Genomic DNA, 18,426 nt, shown 5'->3' with positions numbered 1-18,426 from the left:
ATCTGGAGTCAAAATGTCTGCTCTCCACTATAAAAAGTATGTCTACATCAAAGCGTTGAAATCGCGATGTATTTGCATTATGCTCTGCTATTTACTGCATGCCTATGTTGGTGCAACAATGTCTGGTTGAGAGTTTTGTGCAAAACTTAGACATATGAGAAAGTTTATACAGTGGGGAAATATGGGCGATGGGCTGATTTAAAAAGTGAACATTCACAGCAGTGACCTTTGAATGAGTGTTATGTGTGTGTCAACAGGAATCAGGAGTCTTGCAGAAGTTAACTATGTCACAGTGAATTATAGAATGAAGGTGTCCTGCCTGTCATCCCAGGAACTCTTTTCAGTTCTGCATGTTATCATACCGCATGTTTACTTTACAACTAGAGAGAAGTAGTGGTCTATCCCATATGTTCCTGAGTGGGTAGGACCCTGTCTACATTCTAAAGTGAACTATGTGCCCCTCCTAAATGCACAGCACTCTGCTCCTATGCACACCACTCTGCTCCCATGCACACCACTCTGCTCCTATGTACAACACTCTGCTCCTATACACATTACTCTGCTCCTCCCATGCACACCACTCTGCTCCCATACACACCACTCTGCTCCTATGCACAACACTCTGCTCCTATGCACACCACTCTGCTCCTATGCACAACACTCTGCTCCTATGCACACCACTCTGCTCCCATACACACCACTCTGCTCCTATGCACACCACTCTGCTCCCATGCACACCACTCTGCTCCTATGCACACCACTCTGCTCCTATGGACACCACTCTGCTCCTATGCACACCACTCTGCTCCCATACACACCACTCTGCTCCTATGCACAACACTCTGCTCCCATGCACACCACTCTGCTCTTATACACACCACTCTGCTCTTATACACACCACTCTGCTCCCATGCACACCACTCTGCTCCTATGCACACCACTCTGCTCCTATGAACACCACTCTGCTCCTATGCACACCACTCTGCTCCCATACACACCACTCTGCTCCCATGCACACCACTCTGCTCCTATGCACACCACTCTGCTCCTATACACACCACTCTGCTCCTATGCACACCACTCTGCTCCTATGCACACCACTCTGCTCCTATGCACATCACTCTGCTCCTATGCACACCACTATGCTCCTATGCACACCACTATGCTCCTATCCACATCACTATGCTGCTATGCATACCTCTCTGCTCCTATGCACAACACTCTGCTCCCATGCACACCACTCTGCTCCTATGCACACCACTCTGCTCCTATGCACACCACTCTGCTCCTATACACATTACTCTGCTCCCATGCACACCATTCTGCTCCTATGCACACCATTCTGCTCCTATGCACACCACTCTGCTCCTATGCACACCACTCTGCTCCTATGCACACCACTCTGCTCCCATACACACCACTCTGCTCCTATGCACACCACTCTGCTCCCATACATACCACTCTGCTCCTATGCACACCACTCTGCTCCTATACATACCACTCTGCTCCTATGCACACCACTCTCCTCCTATGCACACCACTCTCCTCCTATGCACATCACTCTGCTTCTATGCACACCACTATGCTCCTATGTACACCACTATGCTCCTATCCACACCACTATGCTGCTATGCACACCTCTCTGCTCCTATGCACACCACTATGCTGCTATCCACACCACTATGCTCCTATGCACACCACTATGCTGCTATCCACACCACTATGCTGTCCACACCACTATGCTGCTATCCACACCACTATGCTGCTATCCACACCACTATGCTGCTATCCACACCACTATGCTGCTATCCACACCACTATGCTGCTATCCACACCACTATGCTGCTATCTACACCACTATGCTTCTATGCACACCCCTATGCTCCTATCTATACCACTATGCTGTCCACACCACTATGCTGCTATCCACACCACTATGCTGCTATCCACACCACTATGCTCCTATGCACACCACTATGCTCCTATCCACACCACTATGCTGCTATCCACACCACTATGCTCCTATGCACATCACTATACTGCTATCCACACCACTGTGTTCCTATGCACACCACTATGTTCCTGTACACACATCACTAAGGTCAATACGAAAACACTAAGGCTACCCCTGGGTGATCCAAAATGTGCAGCCCAAAGGATAGAGCCAGAAGGACGCTGACAACAGAATTGGTTTTGTCCTATTGGCAGTAGATAGTAAAATGCAGGGCACCCAGTATCTTGTTGCCTTTTTCTTCTTCTTTTGGACCCGGAGCAGCAGAATTTCTGTACAATATCTGCTTAAAAGGAGATTCCCAGGTCAATTGAAAATAATGAAATCAAAACTACCATGCAACCTGGAAATCTGCATTTTAATCCCTCCCTCAAGTACTTTCAATAACGTTTAGTTTTTGAGAAGTAATATTTTTTCTTTTCCTACAAAGCTGTTAATATTTGCAAATAAGTCCATGATGTGGCTAAATTCTCACTGTCCATTTACACTAGCCAAACAGCAGGACTCTGGGTAGAGATTGGTTGATCATGACAAAGGGAGAGGTCTGCCCCCCAACATGTCACACTTTCTCCTGCAATGAGCCCAACATGTCAGGGCACGATGCCACACTGGACCAGAATAGGAGTCTCAGAAAGTCACGACTAGCACTGGGTTTAGTGGGGAGAAAGGATGCACAAACGGTCTACTTTCTTCAAAGCTGCATGCTTTAGAACAGAAATCAGGACACAGAGAATAGAGACGTGAGCCACCACAAGGAGACGTGCTGGGAGCTGGGAGCTGGGAGCTGGGAGCAACACACAGTTATAAATATAATGCAGCCGAATCCTCTTTAAAACATGAGTTCCGTGCAGACACACAGGCATGCATGCCCATGAATCCTGCTTAACGTGGCTCTTTTTAAAGCACACAGATAAAAATCATATTTCTGCCACTTTCTGATCTTTGTTCCTGAGGAATAGATGAGGTGGGACTTTAAAGCAGATGCCATTTAAAAAAAAAAGTGTGTGTGTGTGTGTGTGTGTGTGTGTGTTCACTTCCTCCTTCAAGTATATTGGGTTTGTTATCCTCCCCATCCTCATACTGACAAAACCATCCCCAATGAATTCTGAGTTAAAAAATAAAAAAGGACTCTCCTGGAAATTTGTAAATGAGGGTACTTCCTTTCTTTCTTTCTTTCTTTCTTTCTTTCTTTCTTTCTTTCTTTCTTTCTTTAAGTCTTAAAGACTAGTATTCTACTACTCAGCTATTAAAAATAATGAATTCATGGAATTTTTAGGCAAATGGATGGAACTAGAAAATATCCTGAGTGAGGTAACCCAGTCATAAAAGAACACACATGGTATGCACTCACTGAGAAGTAGATATTAGGCCAGAAGCTAAGAATTCCCAAGACACAATCCACAGACCACATGAAACTCAAGAAGGAAGACCAAAATGTGAATACTTTGGTCCTTTTTAGAAGGGGAAACAAAATACCCATGGGAGGAGATACAGAGACAAAGTGTAGAGGACAGACCAAAGGAAAGGCCATCCAGAGACTGCCCCACCTGGGGATCCATCTCATATACGGACTCCAAACCCAGACACTATTGTGGATGCCAACAAGTGCTTGCTGACAGGAGCCTGTTATAGCTGTCTCCTGAGAGGCTCTGCCAGTGCCTGACAAATACAGAGGTGGATGTTCTCAGCCAACCATTGAACTGAGCACAGGGTCCCAATGGAAGAGCTAGAGAAAGGAAGGACCCAAGGAGCTAAAGGGGTTTGCAGCTCTACAGGAGGAACAACAATATGAACCAACCAGTATCCCAAAGCTCCCAGGAACTAAACCACCAACCAAAGAGTACCCATGGAGGGACCCATGGCTTCAGCGGCATATGTAGCAGAGGACGGCCTTGTTGTTCATCAATGGGAGGAGAAGCCCTTGGTCCTGTGAAAGCTCGATGCCCCAGTGTAGGGGAATGCCAGGACAGGGAAGGGAGAATGGGTGGGTTGGTGAGCAGTGGTATAGGGGATGGGATGGGGGCTTTCAGAGAGGAAACCAGGATAGGGAATAGCATTTGAAATGTAAATAAAGAAAATATCTGGGGGTGGCAGTGGCAGCGGCAGCAGCAGCTGGTCCAGCAGAAGGGCTATCAGCAGTGGAACCAAGGTGACAGGGTCCAGGCAGGCCTTGCGCCCGCTACCACTGACCTTCACTGGCCAGCTGGACTGCAAGCGGTGGCAGATTTACAGCGCCTTTCACCCCACAGAAGCTACATCAGAACTCTGCCTCCCACCAGTCAGTTACAAGAGTCTCTCCGCCATCTTGGATCTCGGGCGCCAGAGAAATCAGGCAGACTGAGGTACGCGGATATAACCAGAGGCTAACATCGCGGGGATCTGGGTGCATTGGCCTGCACCCAGGCCCTGGGCTGTTCGTGGGGTGGGGGGTGGGGGCATCAGGGTGCCATCTAGCCAGGAGGTTGTTTACCCAGCGCAGGGCGCCGCCATTTTGACTATGGAATGCCAGAGAGTTCTAGCAGGCAAAGTCAGCTAAGAGTCATAGCCCGAGGCTAACATAGCGGGGGAAGGGGGGGGGGGCTCTAGGCCCCAACAGGCCCTGGGCTGCTCAGTGGGCCCTCTGTGTGCCAACCCGGCCAGGAGGTTGTTAGCCTAGCAGACTCTCCCTGCACTTTCAGGGAGCACGAACACACTCCGCCATCCTGGCCACCTGACAGAACCAATTAACAGTCATAGCCCAAGGGGAACTTTTCTCAGGCCTTAGCCTGCCAGGCTTTTGCCTAGACTCAGGGCCTCAGCAGCTAGGCTAGCCTTGTGTGCACCAGCCCAGTTGGGAGATCGGCTGCCCAGTAGAGTGACCAGCACTCAGAAAAGGTCCCGCAGAATACACGATCAGCACTCACTGAAGGAGCAAACAGGCACAGCCTGGTTCACACAGACAATCTGGGGCAAGATACACTAGGGCTCCAAGGGAACCCAAGAGGAGGACAGCACATCAGCAATCTGTAACAGGGGAAACCCAGACATCCAGTGTTGCAGAAATAGCCCTACAGCCTCACAAGAGGCACAAACACCAGCCAGAGACAAGACCAACTAACGCCAGAAATAACAAGATGGCAAAGGGCAAACGCAGGAATGCTACTAACAGAAATCTAGGCAATATGGCAGCATCTGAACCAAACTCTCCAACATCAGCAAGTCCTGGTTACACAAACACACCAGAAAAACAAGATTTGGATTTAAAATCACTGTTCATGATGCTGCTAGAAGAACACAAGAAGGACATAAGTGAATCTCTTAAAGAAATACAGGAGAACATGAATAAGTTAGAAAGCTGTATAATGGAAACACAAAAATCACTTAAAGAAATTCAGGAGAATAAGGCTCAAGAGATAGAAGCCAATAAAGAAGAAACAAAGAAAAAAACTTAAAGAAATGCAGGAGAAAGTGAGTCAAATGGCAGAAGTCATGAAAGAGGAAACATAAAAATCTCTTAAAGAATTAAAGGAAAACACAAACAAGCAAGTGAAGGAGCTAAGCAAAACCATCCAGGATCTAAAATCAGAAGTAGAAACAACTAAGAAATCACAAAGGGAGACAACTTTGGAGATAGAAAACCTTGAGAAGAAATCAGGGGCCATAGATGCAAATATCAACAACAGAATACAAGAGATGGAAGAAAGAATCTCAGATGCCGAAGATACCATAGAAACCATTGACTCAACAGTCAAAAAAATGCAAAATGCAAAAAGCTTGTATCCCAGAACATCCAGGAAATCCAGGACACAATGAGAAGACCAAACCTAAGGATTATAGGTATAGATGAGAGTGAAGATTTACAGCTGAAAGGGCCAGCAAATATCTTCAACAAAATTATGGAAGAAAACTTTCCCAACTTAAAGAGAGAAATGCCCATGAATATACAAGAAGCCTATAGAACTCCAAACAGACTGGACCTGAGCAGAAATACCTCCGGTCACATAATAATCAAAACCCCAATGTACTAAACAAAGAAAGAAAATTAAAGGCAGCAAGAGAAAAAGGCCAAGTAACATTTAAAGGAAGACCTATCAGAATCACACCAGACTTCTCACCAGAGACCATGAAAGCTAGAAGATCCTGGGCATATCTCATGCAGACTCTAAGAAAACACAAATGTCAGCCAAGACTACTATACCCAGCAAAACTCTCAATCACCATAGATGGAGAAACCAAGATATTCCATTACAAAACCAAATTTACACAATATCTTTCTACAAACCCAGCTCTACAAAGAATAAGAGGAGGAAAACTCCAATACGAGGAGGGAAATGACACCCTGGAAAGAGCAAGATAGTTACCTTCTTTCATCAAACCCAAAAGAAGATAACCACTCAAATATAAAAATAACATCGAAAATGACAGGAAGTAATAATCACTATTCCTTAATATCTCTTAACGTCAATGGACTCAACTCCCCAATAAAAAGACATAGACTAACAGACTGAATAAGGAAACAGGACCCTACATTTTGCTACATACAGGAAACATACCTCAGTGTCAAAGACAAACACTACCTTCGAGTAAAAGGCTGGAAGACAATTTTACAAGCCAATGGTCTCAGGAAACAAGCCAGAGTAGCCATTCTAATATCAGATAAAATTGACTTTCAACCTAAAGTCATCAAAAGAGACATGGAAGGACACTTCTTGCTGGTCAAAGGAAAAATCCACCAAGAACAACTCTCAATTCTGAACATCTATGTGCCAAATGCCAGGGCACCCTCGTTCGTAAAAGAAACTTTACTAAAGCTCAAAGCACACTTTGTACCTAACACAATAATTGTGGGAGACTTCAACACTCCACTCTCCTCAATGGACCGATCAGGAAAACAGAAACTAAACAGGGACACAATAAAACTAACTGAAGCTTTGGACCAATTGGACTTGATTGATATTTATAGAACATTGCACCCTAAAGCAAAAGAATATACCTTTTTCTCAACACCTCCTCATGGTACCTTCTCCAAAATCGACCATATAATTGGTCACAAGACAGATCTCAACAAATATAAAAAGATCAAACTAATCCCATGCCTCCTATCAGATCACTATGGAGTAAGAGAGGTCCTCAATAGCAACAAAAACAACAGAAAGCCCACATACACATGCAGGCTGAACAATACTCTACTCAATGACACCTTGGCCAAAGAAGAAATAAAGAAAGAAATCAGAGACTTTTTAGAATTCAATGAAAATGAAGGCACAACATCCCCAAATCTTTGGGACACAATGAAAGCAGTGCTAAGAGGAAAACTCATAGCCCTGAATGCCTCCAAAAAGAAAAATGGAGAATGCATACACTAGCAGCTTAATGACACACCTGAAAGCCCTGGAACAAAAAGAAGCCAATTCACCCAGGAGGAGTAGAAGACAGGAAATCATCAAACTCAGGGCTGAAATCAGTCAAGTGGAAACAAAGAGAAGCATACAAAGAATCAACGAATCCAGGAGCTGGTTCTTTGAGAAAATCAACAAGATAGATAAACCCTTAGCCAGACTGACCAAAGGGCACAGAGAAAGTATCCAAATTAACAAAATTAGAAATGAAAAGGGGGATATAACAACAGAAACTGAGGAAATTCAAAAAATCATCAGATCCTATTACAAAAGCCTATACTCAACACAACTGGAGAATCTGGAGGAAATGGGCAATTTCCTAGACAGATACCAAATACCAAAATTAAATCAGGACCAAATAGATAATCTAAACAGTACCATAACCCCTAAAGAAATAGAAGGGATCATAGAAAACCTTCCAACCAAAAAAAAAGCACAGGACCAGATGGCTTCAGTGCAAAATTCTATAAGACCTTCAAAGAAGACCTAACACCAATACTCTTCAAACTATTCCACAAAATAGAAACAGAAGGAACACTACCCAATTCCTTCTACGAAGCCACAATTATGTTGATACCAAAACCACACAAAGATCCAACAAAGAAAGAGAACTTCAGACCAATTTCCCTTATGAACATAGATGCAAAAATACTCAATAAAATTCTTGCCAACCAAATCCAAGAACACATAAAAACAATCATCCACCATGATCAAGTATACTTTCTTCCAGGGATGCAGGGTTGGTTCAATATACGGAAATCCACCAATGCAATCCACTACATAAACAAACTCAAAGAAAAAAAACCACTTGATGATTTCATTGGATGCTGAAAAAGCATTTGACAAAATTCAGCATTCTTTCATGCTTAAAGTCTTGGAAAGAACAGGAATTCAAGGCCCATACCTAAACATAGTAAAAGCAATATACAGCAAACTAGTAGCCAGCATCAAACTAAATGGAGAGAAACTTGAAGCAATCCCACTAAAATCAGGTACTAAACAGGGCTGCCCCCTTTCTCCTTATCTTTGCAATATTGTACTTGAGGTACTAGCTCGGGCAATTAGACAACATAAGGAGGTCAAAGGGATACAAATTGGAAAGGAAGAAGTCAAACTATCATTATTTGCAGATGATATGATAGTCTACCTAAGTGACCCAAAAAACTCCATTACAGAACTCCTGCAGCTGATAAACAACTTCAGCAAAGTGGCAGGTTATAAAATCAACTCAAGCAAATCAGTAGCCTTCCTATACTCAAAGGATAAGCAGGCTTAGAAAGAAATTAGGGAAATGACACCCTTCACAATAGCCACAAACAGTATAAAGTACCTTGGGTTGACTCTTACCAAACATGTGAAAGATCTGTATGACAAGAACTTCAAGACTCTGAAGAAGGAAATAGAAGAAGACCTCAAAAAATGGAAAAACCTCCCATGCTCGTGGATCGGCAGGATTAATATAGTTAAAATGGCCATTTTGCCAAAAGCAATATACAGATTCAATGCAATACCCATCAAAATCCCAACTCAATTCTTCATAGAGTTAGAAAGAGCAATTCTCAAATTCATGTGGAATAACAAAAAACCCAGGATAGGTAAAACTATTCTCAACAACAAAAGAACTTCTGGGGGAATCAGTATCCCTGACCTCAAGCAATACTACCAAGCAATAGTGTTAAAAACTGCATGGTGTTGGTACAGTGGCAGGCAGGCGGATCAATGGAACAGGATTGAAGATCCAGAAATGAACCCACACACCTATAGCCACTTGATCCTCAACAAAGGGGCTGAAAACATCCAATGGAAAAAAGATAGCCTTTTCAACAAATGGTGCTGGTTCAACTGGAGGTCAGCATGCAGAAGAATGCGAATTGATCCATCCTTGTCTCCTTGTACTAAGCTCAACTCCAAATGGATCAAGAACCTACACATAAAGCCAGACACTCTGAAGCTAATAGAAAAGAAACTGGGGAAGACCCTTGAGGACATCGGTACAGGGGGAAAGTTCCTGAACAGAACACCAATAGTGTATGCGCTAAGATCAAGAATTGACAAATGGGACCTCATAAAATTACAAAGTTTCTGTAAAGCAAAGGACACCATCAAAAGGACAAATCGGCAACCAACAAATTGAGAAAAGATTTTCACCAACCCTACATCAGATAGAGGGCTAATATCCAATATATACAAAGAACTCAAGAAGTTAGACCCCAGAAAACCAAATAACCCTATTAAAAATGGGGTACAGAGTTAAACAAAGAATTCTCACCTGAAGAACTTCGGATGGTGGAGAAACATCTTAAAAAATGCTCAACTTCATTAGTCATCAGGGAAATGCAAATCAAAACAACCCTGAGATTTCACCTTACACCAGTCAGAATGGCTAAGATTAAAAACTCAGTCTGGAAGTTTCCTCAGAAAACTGGGCATGGCACTTCCGGAGGACCCTGCTATACCACTCCTGGGCATATACCCAGAGGATTCCCCAGTATGTAATAAGGACACATGCTCCACTATGTTCGTAGCAGCCCTATTTGTAGTAGCCAGAAGCTGGAAAGAACCCAGGTGTCCCTCAACGGAGGAATGGATACAAAAAATGTGGTGTATTTACACAATGGAGTACTAGTCAGCCATTAGAAACAATGAATTCATGAAATTTGTAGACAAAAGGATGGAGCTGAAGAACATCATACTAAGTGAGGTAACCCAGTCTCAAAAGATCAATCATGGTATGCACTCACTGATAAGTGGATATTAACCTAGAAACTTGGAATACCCAAGAAATAATCCACATATTAAATGATGTCCAAAAAGAATGGAGGAGTGGCCCCTGGTTCTGGAAAGACTCAATGCAACAGTATAAGGGAATACCAGAACAGGGAAGTGGGAAGGAGTAGATGGAGGAACAGGGGAAGGGAAGAGGGCTTATGGGACTTGAGGGGAGTGGGGACCCAGAAAAGGGGAAATCATTTGAAATGTAAATAAAGAATACATCAAATAAAAAAAATTAAAAAAAAATAAAAAAAAAACTCAGGAGACAGCAGGTGTTGGCGAGGATGTGGAGAAAGAGGAACACTCCTCCACTGCTGGTGGGGTTGCAAATTGGTACAACCACTCTGGAAATCAGTCTGGCGGTTCCTCAGAAAACTGAGCACGTCACTTCCGAAAGATCCTGCTATACCACTCCTGGGTATATACCCAGAGGATTCCCCAGCATGTAATAAGGATATATGCTCCACTATGTTCATAGCAGCCCTATTTATAATAGCCAGAAGCTGGAAAGAACCCAGGTATCCCTCAACAGAAGAATGGATGCAAAAAATGTGGTGTATATATACACAATGGAGTACTATTCAGCCATTAGAAACAATCAATTCATGAAATTCTTAGGCAAATGGATGGAGCTAGAGAACATCATACTAAGTGAGGTAACCCAGTCTCAAAAGATCAATCATGGTATTCACTCACTAATAAGTGGATATTAGCCTGGAAAACTGGAATACCCAAAACATAATCCACACATCAAATGAGGTACAAGAATGGAGGAGTGGCCCCTGGTTCTGGAAAGACTCAGTGTAGCAGTATAGGGCAAAACCAGAACAGGGAAGTGGCAAGAGGTGGGTGGGAGAAAAGGAGGAGGGAAGGGGGCTTATGTGACTTTCGGGGAGTGGGGGGCCAGAAAAGGGGAAATCATTTGAAATGTAAATAAAAAAATATATCGAATAAAAAAAAGAAAATATCTAATAAAAAAGACTAGTATTGTAACTATGAAGTTCATGATTTCCTCCATGTTTACTGCCAAGGAGAGTGGTCCTTATATCATAAGCCAAAGACTGGGTGATCACGCTGTAGTTCACGCATTTGTGTTATGTTTAACCTTAGAGCCTGCTATCTCAGACTCCCCCTTTGGATGATACCGGATGCTGGCTTAAATGGTACCTTTGTACTCTAAGTGGGGTTAGAACCCCCTCTTCCTGAATTCGCTCTCTGAATGCCTTTCTCTGAAGGATGTATGAAGGATAATGTGCAAAAAACAAAACAACAAATCCAGCATGATCTCAAATATGGGGGAAGATATGCTTTAAAAGATGAAACAACAAAAGATAATCTCTAGGTGATATTTTAATTCATTTGTACCTTCTTTATAATTTTCTAAGCTGTTATTTCTACAATGTGGGAAAGGTTTTGACTGAACATATGCCCCTCCCCACATTTATTCAGTGTCTGGGACTTCCCCGGAGGAAGGAGGAAGGCAGAAGGGGTGGCAGGTGCTTTGTCAGGCCTGTATTTTTAGCCAGATACAACGCTCCCAAATGTACACCTGCTCTCATTGTGTCTCAATTGTGATCCACTAATCAAGTTAATTATGAGGATTTGAATCCCTGGGAACACTTACAGACGAATACTTCAACCCATAAACTGTTTGTAATTTACAGGGCCAGAGATGAAGTAAGGCGATTTCTCTGTTATGAGCCCTCATTCGGATTTTGGCTTGTGTTTCTGTTTCTGTTCCAATTATTAGCATCTTTCGGAAACCTGAATAACATTGGCAGCTCTCAAAATGGGGAACAGAGCAATTCTAATCCCAGTGATGGAGCCTTGTCTGACAGCCCAAAAGAGAAATAAGAAAGGGGATATGGCCTGTTGGATGTCACAAGCCCAAAGTGCCTCGGGCACTAGCTCTTGACAGGGTGAAAGGTTCTTGCTCAGAGGACTGAGCATTTTTTCAGAGACCTTCCCTGGTCCCAGTCATAGACAGAAAGAACCCAAGGGATAGACACAAGCTACAAAAACATATCATCTGTTGACCTCACTCCCAGAACATGGGTAGATGCCTCATTCAGCATAGCTTCGAGGTCAGACCTCACTAGGGCAGTGAGAGAATGGGAAAAAGATAGCACACAGACACACGTGGGCAGAAAGCTTGGTTGGGCTGAATTGGCCTGTCTGATAGAGAAACCTTAGCACACTGGACGCTCGGTGTGCTTATATACAGTTGAGCACAGAGGCTGCATTCTTAACTACAAACAAGAAGCCAGGGCTTATGGCTTAGTGCTGGATCAAGAAGTCTAGTTCAGTTCAAGCAAATGAGAATGGAGTTTGCTTCCCCTAGAGTGTGTTCACATGAGCAGAGGGACAATAATGCTTAAGGTAAGCTGAGATCAGACAAGGGAGATTGGGCTACAAGATCTGGACTTGGTAGGAGCAGTCTCTATGGGGGAGTGGTCTTTAGGCTGTAGATATCCATGGAGACAAAGCTATGAGGGATGTTTTCTGTGCATACCGTTTAATGTACACACATGGACCAGAGGAAAGCTTTGCTGTCCCTGTAAGCCAGTGTCAACAGTGTACATTCCCTTGGGGCTCCCTCTGTTCCCCACACACAGGGATGATGAGGTGGGACACAAAGGACACTGAAGATCATGAAAGGGAGTAGATCAAATGAGCAAAGGGCAGGTGAACTCTCAGTGACAGTATTAGAGAGCATCCGCCTTGGCCTTCCTGTTGGAATTGTGAAGTGTAGATGTCACACACAAGTGTATGCACTGTGCCCCTCTTTGCCAATTCCAGATGCCTTACACACAAAGAGAGTCAATATTCATTACCATCTGCTCCTGCTCTCGTATACTCACCTGCCTTTTACCTTCTTCTCCCGCCATGAAATCATTCTTAGTGAGTAAAGATTAAGAGGAATTCAAAGATGAATGAATGAGTCACAGTCCATCAAAGAACTTACAGATGCATCCCAGCCATGTGTGTGAGGAGGGAGGCAAATACAATGGTGTGACAGGGACCATGTTAGAGAATGTATCAGGTATGATGTGGAAATAAAGACAGGGGGAATGGGTCATCTGTGTGACTCAGAAATGTTTTCCTTGAAAGATAACCCCTGATCTAAATCTTAAGCATCACCAGAATTGAATCTCTTAGAGCAAAAAGGAAGCCAGAGGTACAGAAAAATAAGTAGCAAACAGAAGAGAAAGTGGGGCTTGCTTCCCAGAGGATGTGTTCCAATGCGCAACATGGCAATAATGCTGAGATCAGACAATGGAAACTGGGTTTCCAGGTCCGGACTTCAAGGCAAAGGAACTCACAAGAACTTCTAAGCAAAGGAACATCAGCCTTGTGTTTTGGCAAATTGTGTTTCTCACCACAGAATACAGGATGAGTTAAGGAAAGAAAAAATAGATAGAGGCCTTCTTCATGGGGGAGTAAATTTTAAGAGGCCAGAAAGGAACAAATCATCCAAAGTAGGCCATGGGACACCATGAGCAGGAATTGACAGAAATATTATGGAACAATGTAAGGAGGCAAAATCCATGTGACCAACAAAACATGTCCAATATAATGTTCTGACATCTAATTAGAAACATAAGTGTTTCTTTATTGCCTGTTTTCCTCATTATAACCTGTAGGTTGTTTTTATCCAACCTATCCTTCTGCCTTTAACAGAACTAGGCACTCAGGGGATCTTCTTAAACCTGTATTGAGTAAATGAACTGCCACCTGCTGGCATTACCCATCTCTCGGTTCTCACGTTCTCTCTACTTCCTCTGTACTCTTTCTTAGTCACCTTTATTTGGTCTTCTTTTTATGGCTTCTAAATGCTGTGTTCCTAAGTACTTCATCTTGGGTCCTTTACTCCTTGGGTTAGCTCACCCATTTTCATGAACTTAAATACCATCTTTATGTGACTTACTTCTAAAATCTATCTCAAGGCCGGAACTCCAAACTTTCATGGACTCTTGGGCCACTTAATATCTTCACTCAAACATAGACTAGGCATTAACATATCCATAATGGTACCCTTAATCTCCAGTCTACCTCAGTCAAAGTCAGCCACCCTCTATTCTGAATAGCGTAATTTGATCTGGTTGGAAAAGTAGATAAAGTTGTTGTGTTTATTTAGGACTTGATTTAAGAATTGGGTGGAGGAATGTATCAAAGAATGAAGGAAAGAGATACGAGCATGTGGACCCTCCTTGGCACCAGCGTTTTCTCCCTCTCCCCCCAGGTCCTCTGGAACATAGAAAAAGCACCACGTGACACTTGGTAACTCACATGCACCTTTCGGTGACTCCATTTCGCTTGTGTTCACATGCGACTGAGAAGTTCTGTTTTTCCCTGCACTACAATGCTAGCCATTCCTCGCTTTCCATCTGGGCCAGGTCATTTCTGTCCTAGGCCACCATCTAGGTTCACTTACACCTAGGCTTTCTTAAGTCCTCCAGGTACTGGGGATTGAATCCTATGATCCTAAGGCTTTGAGCATGCCAGGCAAGAACTTTACCATTAAGCTGCATTCTCCAGCCCTTTTCAGGTTTTGTATTTTGAGTCCTGGTCTCGATAGGTTGTAGACTTTGGGCTGTGATCCTCTCACCTCCTGTAGTACTCATGTAGACTCCCTTTCCTTACTGTGTGATCCTAAGGACTCCAAGAATGCTGGCAAGCACTCTACCACAGATATACCCACAGTTCTTACCCCTTAACTCTTGGAGGAACCTCTTAACAGATCTGTTTTTTTATAAATATTTGTTGTGGGGCGGGGGCATGGTGCACATGTGGAGATGAGAAGACAACCTGTGAGAGACAATTCTTTTTCTACCACTCTGTGTTCTGAGAGGTGAAATCATGTTGTCAGGCTTCTTAGCATCTTTAACTAAGGAGTTACCTCACATGCCTTCATCCTTACTGCTTTGAGCTATTGTCCAACTGGCAGTAACACTGACCTTAAACTATCAATCATATCATGACATTTTTAAAAGCATTTAAATAATAATAGATTTCTGGTCTAGAGATGGTTCAGCAGGTAAAGGTTTTGCCGCCAAGCCTAAAGACCTACATTTGACCCTCAGAACCCACATAGTAAAAGGAGAGAATAGATTTCCATAAGCCGTCCTCTGATTTCCCTTACACACCGTGGCACATGCCATCCCTGCCCCCAAACAAACAAACAAACTCAGTTTTAAAGAAAGATTTAAGGAGTTCTCACCACAAAAAATAAGTATACAAGGTATATTAGCTCAATTTTAGCTATTCCATAGTGTGTACATAAATCAAAATAGCATGTGGGTATACAATAAATATATGCATTCTATCAATTAAAATAATATAAAACTTCTACATGGCCATTTTATTGAGATTATAGTTTGAATCCCTCATAAAGGCCACACCTAAATCCCCATTCATTATTCCAACCTCAACAAACACCATTCTCTACCTGAATAGAATCACAATCCCACTGGCAAGCAAGCTTTCGACTGTACTGAGGAGATGACCAGATTGCTTTCAACTGAGCCTTTGTGTGTCCCACTCCCTTTGTCTGGAATTCTTTTCTCTCTGTTCCTTTCTAATTTTTCTCATTTAAATGTCACTACTCTTCAGAATAATCTGTCCTGGCCACCTAGCTAAAAATTTAGTAGTAGAGTGCAATGTTATTTTTTTTTAAGTGTTAAAAAAAAGAGAAAGTCATTTGGATCAAGGTGGAGTAACAGAGATCAGGATTATCCAGTAGTCTGAAGCCACGAAAACCCTGGTATGTGGAGTAATGACTGCAGACACTGACCATCAGGGAGCCGGAAAGGAAGAAAGAACCAGCTCTCGGGCTACAGTTGCAGCAGTGTTAAGAAGGGCAGACACTCAGGGCCCTAGAGTCTCCTTGGCTTGAGAAAAAGGAGCCCAGTGTCCAGGTGGGCCAGAACAAGAAGAGTTTGCCAGCAGCGTACCGGGAAAGAGGAAGCAGAATGAGGAGAGAGCCAAAAGCACTCTGGAGCTGTGGTGAGGATCTCCCTTGAAGCTGTAGCTGAATACTGATCAGCGTCAGTGTGGGAGGAAACTACACGGTGCCAGGGAAAGAACAACTTGAAAGGATTAGAAGGAACAATCCTTGGAATTCACACAGGGCTGGAAATAGTCTGTGTTCTTGTCAGCCAAAATGGAAAAGCCTCCAAATTCATGCAAGGGCCCATCAGGTGGAGTCCTCAGAAAAGGCGTCACGTCAGGAGAGGGCAAAATCAGTCTTAGCGCTTGCTCTGCCCTCAAATAACAAAGCAGAGGAGCAAGGTGCAAAAGGAGCATTTAGCTGCTTCCAAGAAATAAACCATGTCCTAGAGCAAAGCACACGACTATAAAAATATGCATCATTTAACAAAGTAAAATGACTAGCCTCCAATCAGATAGTACCAAACAAAGACATAGAACATTAACTCAAAATAATGATGATGATGATGATGATGTGGTGATGATGGTGATGATGGTGATGATGATGATGATGGTGATGATGATGATGATGTGGTGATGATGATGATGATGGTGATGATGGTAATGATGATGATGATGATGATGGTGATGATGGTGATGATGGTGATGATGATGATGATTCACCTGTTGAGAAAGACCCAGAAATGACTCAGGTGACAAAATGTATAGACAAGGACAATTAGTTGTTACTTTAATTTCTATATATTAAAGCTCAGTTCTGTTTGGAGGAAAGTAAAGAAGGCTCGGTTGAGTAGAGAAATAGAGGATATTTTTAAGAGATTCAGTTAACTCCTGCTGATAAAAACAGAATAATCTGGTGAGGAAATATGCTGGTAGGACTGACATCAGATGTAGAAAATACAAGTGAACATGCGGGCATAGCACCGGAAGAAAAGTACACACTATGAGACAGAAAAAGACAGAAGGAAGAATGAATAGAGAACTGTGGGAGCTTCGTGCAGTGTGAGGCAGCCATGAGAAAATGGGGCTGACATGTTCTTGATCTTGTTTGCAGGCACAGACTCTCGGGTGTACAAATGTCAAAACTCGTCAAACTCTATGTCTCAGATGTGTTCAGTTTGTTGTATGCTGGTTCTTTATCAACATTGGTTTAAACACACACACACACACACCACCCTGAAACTGTCACAAGTGCTTAGCTATTGGTTCTTTGCTTTGTCTAAACAAGGAGCAGGGAGCAGGGCTCTTCATGTTACCGGCCCTGAGTTCTGGAGGTTTACTAGAAACTAGGCTTCTAAAGCCTAGAGTGATGGCTCTAAGCCTTGAGCCAGAGGGCTATGGCTTCAAGCTTTCAGTGGCAAAGGCTTGTTGTGGGGTGTGTTCATAGTGAGCACTTTTCTGAGTTTAGAGGACCAAGACGCCAGGGGAGGGGGTCACACCTTGATTCTTTAACCTTTAGTGCACTGTCATCTTCCATAGACTTTACCACAATATTTCTTACATTCTTCCTGGTATTAGCTTACTGTAACTGCAGCTCTTAGCCACTGTCTGGAACTCTCTGATAATGTATCTCAGAGCTTGGATACCAGGGCTCTCAGCTCACAGTGGCTGTCTGGGCTCCTTAACTGCCTCTTTTCTGCGGTTGCTATTGTTAAGTCTGATGGTTCAGCCCATTATACCAATAATATGGACTACACGTCAGCCGAAGGCCATTCACAGATGTGGTATTGAGCTCAATGCTGCAGCCCTGGGGAGAAAATTCTCCAAATTGAACTTCAAAAGTGTGGAAATCATTCTGCTAATATCACCAGTGACAAGTGCAACATGCCTGTGTGAAGATTGTGATTCTACCAATTACAACCTCACATGTGCTTCTAGCCCCGCCTAAGCTTTACCTAAGCACAAATCACAAACCTTACCTAAACACCAACTCGCCAGCTTTTTTTTTTCCTGAGTCACATATAACCTCATCCTAAGTGAGAACAGCTACAGGAAGAGATGCCTTGTCAAGATTGATTGATGTTCCTGTTACTAATGTAAGCTGGTGCGGCTGTACTGGAGCGAGACCTCCCGAAGCAGATATCCTGAAGCAGATATTGTGGCTTCAGTAGCAGTCGCAGTTGCAGCTGGAGTATGGTTTCCACAAGTCACCTGGGAAGCGCTCTGCAGTGCAAGTATCATGGTGGCTGTCCACTGGGTCACCAAATGTGAGGCTGCTTTGTTAACAGCTCCATTCAACAACTGGGCACAAGAAAGAGGCCTGTAACGCTGTCTCCCAGGAGGGGCTGGCGAGATGGCTCAGCAGGTAGAGATGCT

Source organism: Apodemus sylvaticus, chromosome 12, assembly GCF_947179515.1.
Source record: "Apodemus sylvaticus chromosome 12, mApoSyl1.1, whole genome shotgun sequence".
In the NCBI taxonomy this organism is placed as follows: domain Eukaryota; kingdom Metazoa; phylum Chordata; class Mammalia; order Rodentia; family Muridae; genus Apodemus; species Apodemus sylvaticus.
Note: the sequence above shows the minus strand (reverse complement) of the source record.